This window comes from Cetorhinus maximus, chromosome 18 (genome assembly GCF_964194155.1).
Source record: "Cetorhinus maximus chromosome 18, sCetMax3.hap1.1, whole genome shotgun sequence".
Taxonomy (NCBI): domain Eukaryota; kingdom Metazoa; phylum Chordata; class Chondrichthyes; order Lamniformes; family Cetorhinidae; genus Cetorhinus; species Cetorhinus maximus.
Genome location: NC_135896.1, coordinates 13,745,491 through 13,759,131, shown reverse-complemented (window position 1 = coordinate 13,759,131; position 13,641 = coordinate 13,745,491). Strand labels below are relative to the sequence as shown.

The window sequence follows — 13,641 nt, the reverse complement described above, 5'->3', positions numbered from 1 at the left end:
GCCTGACTGGTCTCTTGGACGAACCTCTCAACAAGAGTCACCACTCTCACCATGGAGGATGCATGGCGCTTGGACATGTGGCTCATTGCTTCAGCAATCGTCCGCGTAGACTCCTCCACCACGGAGACCAAGCCAAGCATAGCCTCATGTATCTCCCCCAGATGCTCCTGCACACCCAGCCATATTTCCTGCCCCTGCTGCCTCACGGACGACTCCAGAGGCGCATCATCAGGCACCGACTGAGCATGTGCCTGATCCCCTGAGGTCCTCCGACTGCTGGCGCCATGGGCACTCTCAGCCTCTGCCAGCTCCTCCAGCGACTGAAGTGCCCTTACCACTGTACTCTGGGACACTAGCCGATGTTCGAATTCCCACCAAGGTGCTGGTATCTGCGCTGGTGCTTGCCTCACAGAGATGGTGTGATGCTGGCGAGACTTCAGGCTCCTCAGGTGTGAGAGGGGGTCTCTGCTGCTCCTCCTCCCGGCCCTGCTGCGATGATGCTGAAAGGAAGAACAAGGACAGTCGATCAGTTAACGTGGAGACAATGACAAAGTGCATCCCTGTCCCCCGGATCATTACGCGCTCATCCTTCCATACCCAATGGTCAAGCCATGTTGCAAAATTAAATCAATTAACATTCAGCAGTGCAATGGCCGTTGGGAGAACAATGCTGACCTCACTGTTGGGCGTAAATAGCTGGCCGCGGCACCCCAGCCTCACCGACACCAGTGGACCTGGACGCATGGCGCCACTCCAAATCCAGGGCCTCCTGCTCGAACCAGTTAAGAATGGCGATCTGCGCCTGGCTGCTGCCAGTCCTCGCACGCTCTGCCGCGTTATGAGCATTCTTCTCCTGAAAATGAGAGACAAGCATTGATTAGTGCAATTTGCACATGGACTTGCTCCGCGCTCGGCCCACCCCAATCAGACTGGGACATATCAGGGCTCCAGAGTCTCCCCAACCCTGCTGCTGCCGAACGCTCACACAAAGATGCTAGGCCTGTTCCCCAACCCCCACCCCCCCTTTGGATACATGTTGCCTACATCACATTAGGCACCACATGGTATATCCTTCCATAGCAAGGAGGCGCAAGCACGTGGAGCGCAGAGTGCAGCAGATGGTTCGCTGCCACACCACCTTGAAGCTCCGCTCCCAGCATGTCATCACCCTGACTTGGACATGTCCTGCAGTTCAAGCACAGCGCCTAGGTGCAGCTCTTCCAGGTTGCCCCCAAACTAGTCATGTTCGTCTCAGTGTAACACATGCTGCAGGGGCAAAACACATTTCTTCATCACCCTCTCTGACCTCATCACCCTGCTGACCTCAGCATGGGCAATATCTGCTGGCCCACCCAGCAGAGGACACATGCCATCAATGATCCAATGCAGTCACTACACTCAGACTTGGGGGAGCGGAGAGGCAGCAGTGGGGTAAGCAGACCTGCTGGGTTAAATGACCAATGCCAACATGGTACTCACCCCGCCAGAGTGGAACAAGTCATTGAAGCGCTTGCGACACTGGATCCAGGTGCACAGCACCACGTCGCGGGAGCTCACCACCTCCGCCACCTTCTCCCAGGCACGTTTCGTCGTGTGGGGGGGGCCTTCTCCTCCCATCCTGGGGGACCAGCACCTCCCGCCGTGCTGCCACCTCCTCAAGGAGGGCAGCAAGGCAATCATCTGAAAAACGAGGGGCACACTGGCTCCACTGCCCTACCTTCCGGCCTGGCCTGCCCCGAAAGGCTACCCTCCGGCCTGGCCTGCTCCGATGGCCTACCCTCCAAACTTGCATCAGCTTCATTGCCCATCTGCACAGCCATTCCCCCAGCCATTGCGTGCAGACTTTCCGAGGCTGCCAGGCCCTTCTTTTCTACAGGTCACCGGGTCACCACTGGACCCGGCGGCCTGAGCGCGCCCGCCCGCTCCTGCTATCCATGGGAATCATGAAGTACGGTGGGCGGGACTCATTTGGCTCGCCCGCGTAAAATGGCGGGGCGGACCCAATCACAAGTGGCGATCGGGTCCGCACCCACTCCTGCTCTGCCCCCGCCAACCAGAAAATTCATCCCATAATTCTGGAAAAAGAATAATTGGGAGAGCTTTCGGTAACAATATTTATACAAACATTAAAGTTGGTAAGTAAACAAAAAAGCAGATTATCTGTAGACCAGAAAAATCTGTTCACATTTCTTTAAATGGAATGTGAATATGGTGCATGTGAGCTTCAAAGCAGGGAGTCCAGATGTGGAAGCTGGCTGAGCTTCATCCCATATTTTTTCTCTGTGACCCACCGAACCCAACCAGATTCATCACCAAGCTGGTGAGCAGGAATGGGAATTCCCCTTAGTGGGCCTCTTCTAACTCTCGCTCCATCTCCTGGCAAGTCTGACCTGGCAAGGAAGCTGTCCCTGTTCTGAGCTCAGGCTTCCATCTAAAGTTGCTGATTGGATCCTGATGACATCACTGGGACCCGATCTGTATATTTAAAGAAGGACCCTACTGCCTTCCCTGACGGTCTCCCATTCGACTACTCAAAAGGAGTAGGTTAACATCAGAACATGGTGGTGAGGCAGTAGCATAAGAGGGCTAAGTAGCTGCCCTCTTTTTAACTCATTCCCACGAGGCATTAAAGTCAAGATCTAGGCTCATTTGTGAAGAATTGCCCCTAGCAGTGTATCAGAGCAACTAACGATCGTGGAACTAAATCCTAGTATAGTCATCAACTTAAGGAAAAATGACAGAAAATTGAATTAAAAAGATACATGTTACTACTGATGTCTCTGATTTTTCCTTCTCTGCCTGTACAGTAGTGTCTACAAATTACTTCTTGCTAATAATCCTATTCTGTGCAAATATAATGCTTATGGCTCATTTAAAAGTCATGTTTACAAAAAGCATTTGATATTTTTGTTTTTGTGAGGAATGATTCCTATATGTAAACACTCTAGTATTCTGATATTAAAAACTCAAAATCCCTAGCTGTCCCTAAAATATAACAATGCCATGTAAGTGGTGACTTGATCTTGTACCATGAAATCAGTTTTCAGTAAAGAAAAAAATGCTGGATGGTAAATTTATTGACTGCCTGATCCCACTTCACTGCTATAGCCTCTCTCCTTATATTTTGCTAGTTTATTTTTTTAAAATGAGGTCCACAGCAATAAACTTTGGCCAGCATCTTCCGGTCAGCGAGCGGGGGCGGGGCCTGCTCGCCGACGCATAAAATGACACAGGGTGATGTCAGGCGTGCGTCCCGACGTCACCCCGCGTCATTTAGATTGTCAGTTCAGCGGGTCCGCATCTGAATTGGATGTGCGCCTGCTGACCTGTCAATAGCCTATTAAGGCCATTAAGAAACCAATTGAACTCATTAATGGACCTGCCCGTCCAACCTTAAGGTTGGCGGGCAGGCCGGGAGCCCAGGCGGGCTTGTGAAAAAGCATGAAACCTCATCCACGGATGAGGTGAGGTTTCATGAGTGATTTAAAAAATACAGAATATTTTACAATAAAAGTTATGGACATGTCCCAACTCATGTGACACTGTCACATGAGGGGACATGGCAGGGAAATTTTTTTCTAACCTTTATTCAAAGTTTTAAATTGGAGCCAATCTCCCTGAGATAGCAGTTTGCCTCAGGGAGATCTGTGCGCTCTTTCGCGCGCATGCGCGAAAGAGCGCATTCCTGACTGAGGGAATTCCCACCCCCCCCCCACCTGCACAAGGAGCGCATGGCGCTTCCTGGCAGACGTCACGCTGGGAGGGCCTTAGTTGACCCGCCCACGTAAAATGGCAGCGCGTCCCCAACTGGGGGTGCCGATCGGAAGCCTGTCCGCTCACACCTGCTCCCGTACTTCCCCCCCCTGACGGGGGAAAATGTTACCCATTGTTATACATTCTGTGCTGAGTATTGTCCAGGGTAAGAATGTTAGTGTTAACAGAATAAGAAAGTAAAGTAAGTAAGAGAGTTAACAGAATAAGTAAAGGTCTGATGAAGAGTTATACGGACTCGAAACGTTAACTCTGGCCAGGATTTTCCCCTTAGCGATTTGGGGGCGGGGCCCGGTTATCGAGGGGAAAATGACACGGGATGACATTGGGAGGAACCCCCGACATCATCCCGGTCCATTTAAACTTTTAGGAAGGCGGGTGGACAGCGAAATCAGTTGTCCGCCTGCCGACCTGTCAATGGCCAATTGAGGCCATTGACAGGCTATTTAAAGTAATTAAAGACCTGCCCGGCCAACTTTAAGGCTGGCGGGCAGGCCAGGAGCCCCAGCAGGCTCCAGATTATTGATGAAACTTCATCCACTGGAAGGATGAAGTTTCATGTCCATTTTGTTAAAAATTAATAAAGTTTATGTGTTCTTTATTAATATGCCCCATCTCGTGTGACATTGTCACATGAAGGGGACATGTTAATAATTTTTCAATGTTTCTATTTTTAACGTTTTTTCCACTTTCAGTATTCTCCCTGATACAGGACTTTGCCTCAGGGAGCAGTGCGCTCTTTCGCGCGCATGCGTGAAAGAGCGCACTTTGACAGCTGGGGAATCCCCCCCCCCCCCACACAGGAAGTGCATAGCGCTTCCTGTCGGGGATGCCGCTGGGCGGCCTTAATTGGCCCGCCCACTTAAAATGGCGGCAGGCCCCGTTTCAGTGGCGAGGTTGGCTGGCCGCCCGCCGCCAAACCAGTGGGGCCATCCGAGGGCAAGATTCTGACCTCTGTCTTTCTCTCCACAGATGGCGTCAGACCTGCTGAGTTTTTCCAGCAATTTTTGTTTTTGTTTCAGATTTCCAGCATCTGCAGTATTTTGCTTTTATCTTAAGAAAGTAAAGGCCTGCATTAAAATAGTGCCTTTAGGACAGGTCAGAACCTAAATTAATTGGGGATATGTTAATTTGTTGTTGGTAAGTCTTGCCGTGTGCAGTTTGATTGCTGTGTTTACTGACATAATAAGCATTAGTGTTTAAAAATGACTCTTGTCTTCAAAGCATAACCTAAATCATATGGTACTAAGTTACAGTCTGATGTATGCATTTGTGTTTTACAGGGATAGAAAGCAGTAGGGAGTTGTCTCAGACCATTTATATAAACCTATTTTAATCATTTTGATTACCAGCTGCTTTAGCACAGAGAGCACAAAGTGGATATTTTTTTACAATCTGCAATAAAAGTAGATGGAACAGAGTTTGGATTGTTTTGTTCAGATTGTATTATATTGGTAGAGTTGCCAAATTGATATAAAACCAAATTAGCTATCACTGTGGAATCTGGAATTCCCAGTACCTGATTTTTATCTGACAAATGTGGTAGAATTAATAAATGCTTCAAGTTTATACTTTAAGTACCAAGCTTTGATTTAAAGTCAGGGCAGCAGGGAACTGATGAAGTAATACTGAACACGTCTGAGTAAGCCATCTGTGCTGTTTTTACTGCTGAATGGTCTGCTGCTTTAACATTTTAGTACATTTTTTAACTGCAGTTTGCTCATGTTTACAACCGCAACTGCAATTGCACTAAGTACTATTATGTAGTCTGAATTCCAGGTCAACTTTTGTTCAGCAAAAGAGAGATAATATTAACCCTCACTCAGCAAACTAACCTATCCCAATCAACATTTTAAGAGATAACATAAGAATGCAGGTAACATGAAAAATGGCTCAACCAATCAAGCATGTTCTTTCTCGAGACTCTGTGCTGTCAATCATGGATTGATTGCAAATGATACTAAAATAGGGGGGGCAGTCGAGTCAGGGAAAGAACCAAGAATTTAGAAAAGGAATTTCGTAAAACCTGCAAATCAATGGGAGGTGATATTTACAATAGACAAGTGGAATGTTCTACACATTGGGTGGAAAATGGATGAGATATTATGCCATGGATTACATAGTGAAGTGGAAAGTTATCTGGAGATGATAATAAAAAGTGTCAAGGAGCATTGGGACAATGAAAAAGAACATTAAGAAAATAATAAAAACCAGGACAAAAGGAGGAGAGTTTGGAAGATGTAGAATTACCAAATAGATAGATGGGTAGAGGTTACATGTACACAGCTGTGCAGATTACATCCTAAATAAAATTGGTGAGTTAGAGGCACAAATTGCTGTGGGGGTATAACAACTAATGTAGGCATGGCCTATGTTAGGGCAGGATTTGGAGCTAATCATTCCTGGTTAGAAAAATATTTCAAAGGGATAAAGTAAGAACGAATAAATGAAAAGAAAGGAAACAAAAGTGGCAGTATTAATCAAAGATACCAATACAACATTAAAATATAGTGGTGATATAGGAGTTCATTATGGACAGCTGCACAGCAGAAATTTTTTTAAATAGTGTAACTTATGTTAGCTTAGTAACAGAGACACGTGAATGTTTTTGACAAACATTTCATTGCAACAAGAAAATATTCCTAAATAACTGCTTGTAGCTGACATAGATTGATACAAAGATTCACTATTGTATTGTTCAACATATTTTTGGCAAACCTGTTCAGAGGTTACACCAGCATTAGGAGATTAGCATCAAATTTCATTGATGGCAGGCTTTACAACATTTTAGGACAAACATGTTGTTACAGAACTTTTGAAAATAGATGGCTGTTATGTTAATAAAGGATCTCTTGTATTTTATAGAAAACACTACTATTTAACCAAGAGGAATTTTTATAAGACATATGGCTGGATTTTACGGCTCCCAGCTGGGCATGTTTTCAGCAGGGGAGCAGGTAAAATACGAGCGGTGACAAGACCCCCACCTACCTGCCCACACCAGAGCCGTCTTCCATAACACAGTCGGTGGTGGGTGCTGAAATTGGCAGCCCGCCTGCCATATTTAAATAAATAATTAAAGGTCATTTGGGCTTATTAACAAGCCAATTGACCCACATAAAATGCTGCCCATGCCATATACGGTTGGACTGGGCAGGCCATTTAAAAAAAGAAATATTTCTACAGGTGGGAAGGAAGGGGGTACATCATTTGGGGGTACCCTTTGCGCATTGGGGCACCCCAATATATTACCTCCTAAATATATTACCCTCCCTTCATTCCTCTCTGACTGATCTCCAAAACATGTTCTCCCACTCCCCTCGCCCCCCATTTCTGGGCTGCCTGATCCCTCCCCATCCAAGATCCCTGACTTATCTGGGTCCGGATGCCATGGCTGCCTTTCTCGTGGACCTGCTTGCAGTCCCAGCAGCACCCATTGCTCAGTTCTGGCAATCAAATTGGCTGGCAACTCTCAAGGGCGGGACTTCCTCCCACTTAGGGGCAGAAGTCCCACTCTCAGCCTGTTTAGCCCGACAACAGCGCGTTATGCCTGCGGGACAGGCTTTCTTTCGGCACATTGGCTGCTGGCTGATTCTTGCGACAGGGGGAGAGCACATTGCCCTCCTTCTCCCACCACCCCTGTAAAACCCAGCCCATGATTTTATGCGCACTAGCAGGAAAATATTTCAAGCAAAATAATTCAATGTAGTATGATCTGTACAATTAGAACAACAACAACAAATTATATTTATATAGCGCCTTTAATGTAATGAAACGTCAGAAGACGCATCATAGGAGCATTATAAGAGAAAGTAGGACATTGAGCCAGCAGGACCCGTCGCTGATGGGATGGAAAATTTGGTAACCCAACAAAATGTCCAATGACTTTCAGCAGGGCAGGACTATAAAATCCCAACCTATGTCAAATAACCAGAAGCTTGGTCAAAGAGGTAGGTTCAAAGATGTGTCTTAAAGGAGAAATGCAAGGCAGAGACGTGTAGTAAGGGAATTCCAGAGCTTGGGGTTTAGGCAACTGAAGGCACAATCATTAATGGTGAAGCAATTATGATTGGGCATACACAAGAGGCCAGAATTAGAAGAACACAGATATCTCGGAGGGTTGGAGGAGATTACAGAGATAGGGAAGGAAAGGAGATGGAGCGATTTGAAAACAAGGATGAGAAATTTGAAATCAAGACATTGCTTGACCACAAGCTAAGGTAGGACAGTGAACACAGGGGTGTTAGGGGAATAGGACTTGGTGCGAATGAGGACACAGGCAGCAGAACTTTGGATGACGTCAAGTTTAGAGGTAATGAAGGCATGGATGAGGGCTTCAGCAGCAGATGAGCTGAGACAGGGTCAAAGTTGTGCGATGTTAAGGGAGGTGGAAATAGGTGGTCTTAGTGATGGCACGAATATGAGGTCGGTATCTCATTTCAGGGTCAAATGTGACATCAAGATTGCGAACAGACTGACTTAAGTTCAGACTATTGCCAGGAAGAAGGATGGAGTCAGTAGTTAGGGGACAGAGCTTGGAGCAGGGACCAAAATCAACAATTTTCATCTTCCCAATATTTAATTGGAGGACATTTCTTCTCTACCATTTCTGGATGTCGGACAAGCAGTCTGCTAAGTGCAGGAGTCTAGAGGGATGGTGATGAGGTAGAGCTGAGTGTCGTCAGTATACATATGAAAAATAATGCTATGCCTTTTTGGATGATGTTGCCAAGGGGCAGCATATAGATGAGAAGTAGGAGGGGGCCAAGGATAGATCCTTAGGCGACACCAGAGTTAACAGTGCACAAGGAGGAAGAGATATAATTGCAAGTGATTCTCTGGTTATGATTAGATAGATAAGGATGGAACCACATGAGAGCTGTCCTAACCAGGTGGATGACAGTGGAAACGCATTGGAGGAGGATGATGTGGTCAACTGTGTCAAAGGGTGCAGGCAGGTTGAGAGGACAAGGAGGGAAAGTTTACATTTGTCACAGTTACAAAGGATGCTATTTGTGATTTTGTTAAGAGCTGTTTTGGTACTGTGGCAGGGGCGGAAATCTGTTTGGAGAGATTCCAACATGGAGTTCCGGGAAAATTGTGAACAGATTTGGAAGGCGATAACGTATTCAAGGGCTTTGGAAAGAAAATGGAGGTTAAAGATCGGACAGTAGTTTGTAACGATGGAGGGGTCAAGGGTTTTTTTTTTGAGAAGAGTGTTGATGATGCCAGATTTAAAGGAGAGAGGGATGACACCTAAAGCGAGAGGACCATTTACATTATTGGCTAACATGAGGGCCAGGAGGGGAAGCTGGGTGATCAGTTTAGCAGGAATAGGATCAAGGGAACAAGATGTAGGTCTTGTGGACAAGCTGAGTTTAGAGATGACATATGGGGAGATAGGAGAGAAACTAGAGAAAGATGTAAATTTATGGCTAGGGCAAGGAGGAGCATTAAAGGAAATTTGGTCACGTAGGCTTCTGGAAGGGAGTAACGTGGCAGAAGCAGCTGATCAGATTGTCTCAAACTTAGTGACAAAGAGGTCCATGAGCTCCTCGTACTTGTTGGGGTTGAAGGTGGAGTGGACGGGGAGTGAAGTTTAAGGAGATGGTCTGCAGTAGAGAAAAGAAGCCGGGGTTATCCTTGCATTCCAGGATGATCCTAGAATAGTGAACAGTTTTAGCAGCCAAGAGTAGGGCTGGTAATGTTTTAAGTGATCCAGCCTGATTTGGTGTTGAATGGTTAAACAAGTTGTCCACCATATCTTTTCAAGTCTGTGTACTTGAACTTAACTGAGTGGAGTTGAGGGCTGCACCAGGGAAATGGCCAGGGTGAGAGAGAGTAATGGTTTTATTGGTGACTAAAGCATTAAAGATGGAGGTGAGGTACAGTTTTTAATTTAAAATTTAATTTAGAAATTCAAAAGCATTTTCCCCTCCTTTTCTGCGTAATTCTTTACTGTCTGACTCCTGATGATGTGAAAATTTGCTTAGCCAAAATGGCATGTTGGGGGTGAAATTGGTCTTGAATAGTAATACAAAATGGGTAATAGTGAATCAGTGTCCCATGTTACATTCCAACATATGTTCTTTTCCATTGCAGCCCAAGATGACTTTTACCCCCACTGCCTCTAGAATAAACCAGATAACCAAGTGCCCTAAATTCCAAAGTTAGTATCTAAAGTTTTGTACATCAATAAACTGAGTTCTGTAGAACTTGTTGGTTCAATAATACACAGTATTTCTCATTCATCACGACCACTAGTGGTGTCCAGTAGACTATTCTTAGTTGCTGAGAAAATAACAACATAGTAGCTAATAGGCCTTAAATAGCTCAGATCTAAATCCAAATCTCCCCCCCGACCCCCCGCAATGAAACAGAACAGTAAGCCAAGTGTGCAGAGTTTTTCTAGCCTGCCAGGGTACATGATACATGATTCATCCCATTATTCAATTGCCTGGAAACATAGACTTATTCCCTACCAGTAGATCACAAGGGAACTTACTTGCAAGTTTCTCACCACTACTTCACCAGTAATGTGGATACAGTACCTGTTCTTTCCTTTCCCAACCTCAATTCAATTACTAGGGAACGGAAAGCCACATGCACCCCATAGAAATTAATTCATTTGCATCTAATGATTCTGAAAATGTTTAATATTCAGATTTTCTAATTATAGCAGAGGTACTGAGCTTAGACACAGGGGGCTCGATTTCATGAGCCCGATGGAGTCTGATTGGGACCAGGAGGGCTGATAAGATGACGGCAGAAGAAGTCGGGAGGGGAGCCCAAAGTCTGGATATTACTGGAAGTGATACCTCAGTAATATAACCAACCAAGTGCCCAGTTAAGGGCCAGCTTCCTCCCCCTGGCATTTTACTGCTTTGGGATGGGCTGCCACTGCTTGATGAGACTGCCAGGTAATCCCTGGCAGCGTCCCAGCAAGTTCCTGGGTAGAGGGTTCCTGGGAAGAGGGGAGCATCCTTTATGGCCACTCAATGACCCATGGAGGAGCCTCCCCAGCAGCAATGGCTGCCTGCTTGACAGTGGTGCCATTGGCTGAAGGTGCCCCCCCAGTACTCACACAGTATTGTTAGGTAGGGAGTTCTAGGACCTTGAACCAGGAATGATGGAGAAACAACAATATATTTCCAACTGAGGATGGTGTGTAACTCGGAAGCGAACTTGCAGGTTGTGGTGTTCCCAGGTGCCTGCTACTCTTGATTTGTAACTCTTGTAGAGTTAAAACAATTAACTAAATTAACAAAAACAAGGGATAAATCAAGCACAGCCCCTAAGTCAGGTCAGCTGTAAAATCAAGGAGAAACTTTAAAGGAAACTTACAAACATTAAACCAAAATGTGATTAAAGGGGTCAACAAAACACCCCAGTTCCCGCGGTGCCCACCGGGCACGGAAGGCCTCGATGGTGCCGGCAGACACCGCGTGCTCCCTCTCCAGGGACACCCGGCGTCGAACGTAGCCGCAGAAGAGGGACGAACAATCGGGCGGGAACTCTTGATTTGTAGGTGCACTGGTGGTGGATAAAGTGAATGATTAAGATGGCGGATGGGGTTCCAATCAAGTGTGCTGCTTATTGGGAAGCATATATAACTACATACTAGTTTACATAAGTCATTGGGCTGAATTTTAGGTGCCCCCAGCGGGCATGTTTCCGGGATGGGGGGGCATGGCACATAAAATGGGGCGGGCGCCCAACCCACTACTTGCCAACCGACCTCGAGCTCACCCCATAATAGGGGGAAACTCTTTCGAGTTATCAACAGTCACAGATTGCAACTCTTTCAAGTACAATCACAGTTCTTGGTTTCCGGGAGTGGGACATGAACCCACAACCCTCTGATTCAAAGGCGAGGGTGCTATGAACTGAGCCACAGCTGACACCTCCCATAATAGGGGAAACTCTTTCGAGTTATCAACAGTCACAGATTGCAACTCTTTCGAGTACAATCATAGTTCTTGGTTTCCGGGAGTGGGACATGAACCCACAACCCTCTGATTCAAAGGCGAGGGTGCTATGAACTGAGCCACAGTAGACACCTCCCATAATAGGGGGAACTCTTTCGAGTTATCAACAGTCACAGATTGCAACTCTTTCAAGTACAATCACAGTTCTTGGTTTCCGGGAGTGGGACATGAACCCACAACCCTCTGATTCAAAGGCGAGGGTGCTATGAACTGAGCCACAGCTGACACCTCCCATAATAGGGGGAACTCTTTTGAGTTATCAACAGTCACAGATTGCAACTCTTTCGAGTACAATCACAGTTCTTGGTTTCCGGGAGTGGGACATGAACCCACAACCCTCTGATTCAAAGGCGAGGGTGCTATGAACTGAGCCACAGCTGAAGGGGGAGCAGGCAGGCCGGCGCCGAAATCAGCAGCTCATCCGACATATTTAAATGAATAATTAGGGTCAATTAGGCTTGTTATCTGGCCAATTGACCCTGAAAATATGCTGCCTATGCCATAAAATGTTTGGCATGGGCAGCAGAGTGGGAGCAGGAAGCCAAATTTTTTACCTCAAGTGCTTAAAGGGTGGGAAGGAAGTCGGGGTCAGTCTTCATGGGCTGCCCTTTGCTGATCCCTGGGCGCCCGCCCCCCTCCCCTTTAGCTTGAACTCCTCCTTCCTTCCTACCTGTTTCCTCCCTTAAACCCACGTACTCCCCCATCACCAGCCACCCCCTCCACTCCCCACTGCCCCTCCTCCTAACCTACCTAAACCCTTCTGGCCCAAGACCTCAGACTTATCTGTTACAGGAATCCAGGGCCTTGGAGTCCTTTCTACTCCAGCAGTCCCAGCAGTGGCCAACGATGCCTTCCTGGTACTGCCAGGACTGATAGAGCTGCTGGCCAATCAGATTAGCTGGCAGCTCCAGAGAGTGGGAATTCCCAATGAGGGGCAGAAGTCCTACTTGGCCCTCCTTAGTCCGCCACAGAGCGTTACATGGCTGCGGGTTGGATTGCCGTGGAGTTTCCGGGGGGTGCGTGCCATCCGCGACCCTCCCCCCTTCATATTATTCAGCCCAGTGTCTTTGTTTCTGCTATCCCTGTCTGACAACTGTGAGGCTGAACCAAACTATTCACAACCTTGATGTTATATTTGATTCTGTGTTGCCTCTGACCACATATCCGCGCCATCACTGAGATGACCTGTTTCCACCTCCATAATATCGCCTGCTATGTTCTTGACTCAGTTTATCTTCTGCTGAAATCCTCATCCATGCCTTTTCTACCTCTAGATTTGACTGTTCCAATGCATTCCTGGCCAACCTCCTTCATTCTATCCTCCATAAACTTAAGGTCATCCAAAACCCTGCTGCCTGTATCCTAACTCACACCAGGTCATGTCATGTTCTTCTCTCTTTACTGACCTACATTGGCTCCTGGTTAAGCAACTCTTCAATTTTAAAATTGTCATCCTTATTTTCAGGTCTCTGTATGGCCTTGTCCTTCCCAATCACTGTAATCTCCTCCAGCCCTAATGTCTGTTTGCTTATTTTTTCAGATTCAGGAGCATTTCAAAGACTTGCCAGTGTTGTTACATGGCTCAGTTCTGTACATAGTGGGTACAGGAAGAGTGGGCACGGAGGATGCATAGGGTGCATGAAAGGGGCATTGGGATGGAGGGGGCATGGGGATATAGAGGGATATGTGGGGATATGAGGGGGCATGGGGATAATCAGATGGCATTGGCAAGACCTTTTAAACTTACCTATCAAAAGGTTTCCAACTCCGCAGCAGGCTTCCCTCACGGTTCACAAGCTGACTTACGTGTCGGCTTCCTACAGCCTCCAGGAACCCACATGCCTTGGGGAAAATACCATGGGAAGGGAAGATTGAGTTTCCA

At 46.7% G+C, this 13,641-nt stretch overlaps 1 protein-coding gene across 1 annotated transcript in view; it reads left to right on the top strand.

Moving 5' to 3' along the window:
* The window catches only part of LOC144692949 (latent-transforming growth factor beta-binding protein 2-like), a 662,780-nt gene that overhangs the window by 396,897 nt on the left and 252,242 nt on the right, over nt 1-13,641 (top strand). The window lies entirely within an intron of this gene.